This window comes from Macrobrachium nipponense, chromosome 7 (assembly GCF_015104395.2).
Source record: "Macrobrachium nipponense isolate FS-2020 chromosome 7, ASM1510439v2, whole genome shotgun sequence".
Lineage (NCBI taxonomy): Eukaryota > Metazoa > Arthropoda > Malacostraca > Decapoda > Palaemonidae > Macrobrachium > Macrobrachium nipponense.
Window position 1 is genome coordinate 12,116,546 of NC_061109.1, and position 6,489 is coordinate 12,123,034.

The 6,489-nt window shown below is 39.1% G+C and overlaps 1 long non-coding RNA gene across 1 annotated transcript; it reads right to left on the minus strand.

Moving 5' to 3' along the window:
* Nucleotides 1–1,295: 1,295 nt before the first annotated feature.
* On the minus strand, nucleotides 1,296–6,300 carry LOC135217698 (uncharacterized). Its single transcript, XR_010315167.1, has 2 exons — nucleotides 2,968–6,300; nucleotides 1,296–2,798 (listed from the first exon to the last, which is right to left on the minus strand). It is a non-coding gene; the product is annotated as an uncharacterized LOC135217698 (long non-coding RNA).
* Between the last annotated feature and the right edge of the window lie 189 nt (nucleotides 6,301–6,489).

A 6,489-nucleotide genomic window follows, 5' to 3' on the forward strand; every position in this document is an offset into this window, starting at 1 on the left:
GTCTTCGTTACTTGACTTACATTGAGAGAGAGGAATCATTAAAAGAGGGTAAACAATAATGAATACGAAATTCTTTACGTTCATTGATCGTCCCTTCACTTACTTTAAGAGAGAGAAGGAGAGAGAGAGAGAGAGAGAGAAAGAGAGAGAATATCATTAAAAGAGGGGAAACAACAATGATAAGAATTTTCTCTGCGTTCAGTGATCGTCCCTTGAATTACATTACGAAAGAGAGAGAGAGAGAGAGACTATTCGTGTAATCGCCCTTATTTTAATATTGCTGAACAAATAGTACATATAAATTTTTCACCTCTACACCCGTATTTTATCACCCATCGTAGATGAGTAAGTTTGCTAGTCTTCAAGAATCTCGATAAGACGACATCTGTCCTCTTATTGACTCTTGGACAACACGAAACTATATTAGAGTCACAACAACTGACGCTCCTGATTGCCTGTTGATAAACCAATCACTGGCTAGCCCTTTGATTGGCTTATCAACAGCCAATCAGGAGCGTCGTAAGGGACTGGCCTAGATATCAGATGCACGATTGATGTGAATCTACTATAGTACTATATCCCAGAGTCAGCTCATCCTTAGCAAGTGAACCACAGATAAACCATTAAAATGTCGATACTGAAAGAGCAAAAAACCAAGGATATTATTCTTTATAAATATTTGTTATTAGATATACTATCATACTTCACGTATCACAATAATTAGCTTGTGTGAAGTGTTACCCATTTACGTTGACACAGGGTCCATATTTTCGCTTACTCAGGGAGTTAGCCTAAAAACTACTTAGTTGTTGTTGTTCTTGTTGTTGGGAGGGGGGGGAGGAAATCCCTATAGAAGAGCCTCAAAAGGTCTGAAAAAGGTGTTTCGCGTCGAGTTACAGTCACAGGAATTTTAGGATGTGATATTTACGATTTATGTATCAGAATAAAGATGTAAAATAATAAATAATGTGCATGTTAAGCAGTACAGAACAGTGATTTCTAATAAAATATAGCTTATTTTCATTTTCGTTGGTGAAACAACGCTCTATTTGACCATAGATTTAAGTACGCGACCCGAGTAAGCTGGAGGTCGTATCACACCTTTATGATTTAGGTGATAGTTGAAATCGATGACCAATATACTGGAGCTAAACGTGGTTGGTGGAATAATCTGTCCTCACCAAAATGTACATTCAACGTTTTTGTTTTAACTTGCTTTTTTTTTTTTATTTACAGACTGTACGTTCATTCGTTGTATTTATTATAACGCAAATTAGGAAAATGATACAAGATAGTAAGGCTCAGACGACATTTATAGATATTCGTCACGATAATACATGAAATTATATATAGATTGTATCTACTTTCCGCCACCACGTCCAATACTACATAAATCAGACGTTTTTTATTAAGTCCAACTTTATAATGTAACAACAATTAAAGTAATATGCATGCTATTGTTAACATAATAAAAGAATCAATCAATAAAACTGAAGAAATATTCTTGAATTTCGTTGCAAACTTTCAACATTATAAGTGAAATTCTGTTAACCAAAGTCACTACTTTGAATAACATCTAATCGGGTAGAAGGGCATAGACCGCATATCCAATTTTTCTTCTTAATACAAATAACATAACATTTTCAAGTATTTCGTCTTGTATAGACCTGTATATGCAATGACATTTACAGAAGAAAAGGTCCAGTTTTGAGAAAAACGACACCCCTCCCCATAAAAAACTGGGCACGGGCCTGAGGTATTTCATGTAGCCTATCTCTGGTAGAATTAGTGATAGGAATGAATCACACAAAGCCCTCGCCAACATGTTTTATTGAGACAAGAATAAAGTTTCCTTACAACAACATTATGGTGGGAATACAAGTTACAACTCCCTTAGGAAAGGGTTCGAATACTGAGAAGAACAGAAACAACCCTATTGAGAACTGTCCTTAGTACTAAGTGATATGGCAGTGCTATCAGAAACCGAAAGCTGGTAGTCACGGGTCTGTAACTATTGACACCGAGAAATGCAACAGTTTACGTACAACAAAACGCATGCACTCACATACACATACACATGTGTGTGTGTGTATGTGTTTGTGACCGCGTTTATATACAATACATCTTAAAATTAATGTAACAAATTCTACAATGCCCTGAGAATCCAATGTCATTATCGCTGCACGACACCATTTCAACACGCATGAGGTATATAGTTATATAGACAATAACATGTGCTTACTTATTCTAAAGAATGAAGCCATAAGAATCCATTCATAAATGCCCTGAGTATTCAACGCCTTAGTATAAAATACCTGACCGCTACTTAAAATAAACGTATAATCTTAGTACTACTAACGAAGAGGTTTGCAAGCATGGTGTTCCTATCGTCAGTCGTAGCAACGCATCACTGGCCCTAGTTGTAAAAGTTGGAAGAAAATACTGGCCTCATGCTCCCACAAACTCGCGACGTGTCTCTTAGAGCCAGGCGTCTTTAGCGCAGATAAGAGACTCCGAGGGAGGCCGTGAGTGCACTGACGAAGACTGGCGAGAGGAACGTCCTTAGGAGCGGCGCCTGCAACCCTTGGCAGTGAGCTTGATCTTCAGGAGTTCGACGACACCAAACCCGAAAAAAAGGCGATGCTGAATGAGCCTCTATAGCGACTATCGAAGCCCAGAAACTGCTGAGTCTAGTACCACTACGCCAAGTTGAGATCCAACTGGAAAGCAATTTCCTAAAAAAGTTCGACTAAGTACTCGTCATCAGTCTTCGAAGAACTGGGTAAGGAGACATCTATCTGTTTTGCAGCAGGATATAAAAGAAAAAGGTGCATATAAATGACTAAGCAGATGGAAAATAAGACAAATATTAAATTTTGGATAACCGTGCACACACATATACTAAAGAAAATGGCATTTAATTAAGACCATATGAGACAAGAACGGTATGATATACGCGGTACTTACCTTAAAAACTGATGAAAGCACGAATTCGGATAATCCTTGGAGAGGACTTGTGTGTGTGTGTGTGTGTGTGTGTGTGTGTGTGTGTGTGTGTGTAAATGTGTGTGCTTGCGTGTGTATCCCCCTGAAGCAAAGTCCTCTTGATGTCTGACTCTACGACCGCTCAACTGCCCTTATATATACCAGCCGTTCCTCCGCGTCGTGTCATCCTCTCAAATACTGGGAAACTCCACTTGAGAGCTGAGTAATGAGTAAGAGAGCGAGAGGGCGATCGCGAGAACTCTGTGACGTCACTCATGACGTCGTAAGATCCTAAGAAGGTTCCAGGTAGGATTTATCTTACCCGTCAGCGAGCGGATATACGACCTACACTAACCAGTGTACGATAATTGTACGCTGAGGAACTACCATTAAAGGTTATAAATTTAATGACCCTCGCTTTAAAACCCTACGGTTATGATAAATGTTTAAATTATGAGGAGAAACTCAGTGCATCTTTGTAGACTAACTATACGTAACTGTATTCTTCAATTAAGTACTTCCAGGTCTAGAACGGAAATGTCGTCCGCTTCTGTTACACGGAAAGAGGCCCACGGTGCATTTCCATGAACTTGTGGTCATCGTTTCCTTAATGTTTAGGAAGAGAAATTCCTAAATTAAAAGTTGATTAGGATACCTGCTTTGCTCAATACCCGGAACTCCAAACGGTGTCTTTGTTACACGGTTGTACGTGAACAAGAAATACACTTAGGGAAACCGGGAACAGATCATGCACGCAGCTCGTGCAACGGGAATCATTTCCGCCGTTTCCAGCGGTTTCTCTGAAACGACAACAATGAGACGGAGGGCGGAGGCTTGGGGGAGGGGGAGGTGTGATGTCAAGGAAGGCATTTGAGAACTTGGCTTCGTCTCGCGGACCTGTAGTACTACAGGTCTTGCCGTTTCAGTAGGAGGGAAACGAATTGATATAGGCCTACTGCAGATTGCTGCTAGGAGGAGGCTGGAATTAATTAGACTTCTATCAAGCATGGTTAGATACTCAGTTTGTTGTAAATGAATCTCTCTCTCTCTCTCTCTCTCTCTCTCTCTCTCTCTCTCTCTCTCTGCGTTAATTTTCTTTATATGAATATCCGGTATACGACAAGTCAACCTTTTATCTATAACGCATAGCGTAAGTGGGAGTTAATGGATTCCTTATCTGTACTGTTAACCCTACAGAGACTTGGGATGCTGGCAAAAGCACTTCACAGTATTCAGTTTTTGCTTTACAGTACACATAGAATTGGACAAGTTTGCTGGAAAGTTCGCAGTGGCATTATTTTTTTCGTAGTAAGAAGAAGAACTGGACCACAGAACTTTCTCCTCGTCTACTAATTTTTCCTATTTATTTGTCTATGCAAGCCGGTTTCTGTAATTTCAATGTTATGCCGAAGAGCACTGCACTTCTTTTTAAACTGACTAAAACCTAAAGAACGTGTCAAACATTCCACGCTTATTTTTAGGGATAATTTGAAAACGCCAGAGTAGGCCAGATTAGTTCATTTGTTTGTATGGTGTAAACTGCGTCAATATATAATTGATGCTAATTTGTTTTTACCTGTAAAACCCAGATTGCTCTTATGAGAAATTGCAAGTACAATTTCACTCCCAGAAAGAGCGTTAACATGGTTTGTAGTACCTTACAGAGTACATTTAAGATCTGACGAGGTAAAACTATCATTTAAAAAATTTCAAAAACAATGACTATTCTCAGGAATATTTCCTTTCCACCAACAGGAACGATCAGACAGACGCCTTCTTCGAAAAGGTAGCTTTGCATTCCGTGACAGGAAAGGAGAAACTTACGCGCCATCACAGCTTAGGTTGGGAGGCAGGTCCTCATTTTTCGAATTCCTAGTAATCGTCCACTTCCGTTGAAAGAAGAACCCCTGGGTGTCTAACCTCGGCTCAATCAGCCTTGTGCCCACGACTGAATGACTAATTTTTTTTTTTCTTTCTTTTTTCAGCCAAACGCGCAATAACCGGCCAAGGTCCAAAGAAAAGCTATCGACATTGTTCGATCATGATACCTATCCACACCACCAAAAAAATACTCTTCAGGAATAACATCTAAATAATGACCGAAGTTTGGATTTCTTTTGCTGTTCAGGAACTTACCGCATAACTATATTATCTCTTCTTCCATCTGGCAACGAGTCAACACAGGTCTTGCTTGAACTGGTGATGAGTGTGGGAGGGAAATTCTTGAGATGTCATGAATGATTCACGTCAGAAACCTCGTGGTTCTCACTTCTCACACGACCGCCGTAAAAGGATAGTCTCTCAAGATTTCCGGTTCCCTTTCTGAGTCATCTCTGAATTGTCTAAATGTGAAATATATTGGAGTTATTAAGCAGACCATCAGTGAAACGATTTCAGCTGCTAAATATCTATACTGCAACTATTCTGCTAATCGAGTGTTTTTTGAAAAATGATTCTCACGCTGATTATTGGAAATAAACGGTCTTAAAATAAGTTTCAATTAGCGTTAAGAGAATAGGAGGATATAAAAGCAAGTCGATAGATGCATAGTTGAAATAGATCGTTTAAAGGACTTGAGTAATTGGCTGAAGTGCTAATGTTACAGCAAGTAGTTGTAGGCTACGAGAGGGAGGGTTCATAATGAGCCGAGAATTAAATGCATCAAGAGGATGGATGAAAATTGGTCTTTTAGTTTAGATATTAAAGTGGACACTCGTCGGTAAGTAATGTATTGCAAAATGGAAGGGGTTTACGTGCCAGTTAAATCCAAGTGGGAAAATGGCTTCCATTTTCTTGACGAATGACTATTCCCAGTGAAGATTTTGACTAAGGTGTCTCATTAAAATGTAGGTGTTACAGGGAATATTTTAAAACAGGGATTTTACGAAATCCCTAATGCATATGTGAAATAACCAATTCGCTTAGGAACATTTGATCCCCGAGGGCTAGTACTACTAAACAGGGCGAAATAGTGATTCATCTACACTTTATCGCTGTTTAGTACTAGCCCTGATTTCCCTTAGCGACGACAGCAGCCAAAATGATGTTGGTTTCTCTCAGAGAAAAACGATGTAAACGGGAAGTAAAATCTTAGAAATCAGTGTCATGATCTTAATCCTGTTTTGAGTATTATTTATCGAATTCAGAAGTTGAATAGGTACTGAAGACTACTCTGATTCTTCAACAAGTACAATGACGTGAATGTGTGGGAAGGTTCCATGAAACCAAATCTGTTGGATAAGTACATAAAATGGAACTTTCAGCTTGTAATTATGCGTATTCAATCAGTTTGTGGCTAACGTGTTTGCATTTGGTTTTGTGTGTGTAATTTTTGTGTTGTGATTGTTAACAAATTTATGTCGATAATCACTATTGCCAGATTGGGCGATAAGTAGCGGATTGGGCGATTTTCCTAGTGTCCCCGCTACAAAAATTTACAATTGGGCGACACGCTACTTTTTGGGCTACTATTAGTTATCTGTAGGCTACAAATATTAAAAATCC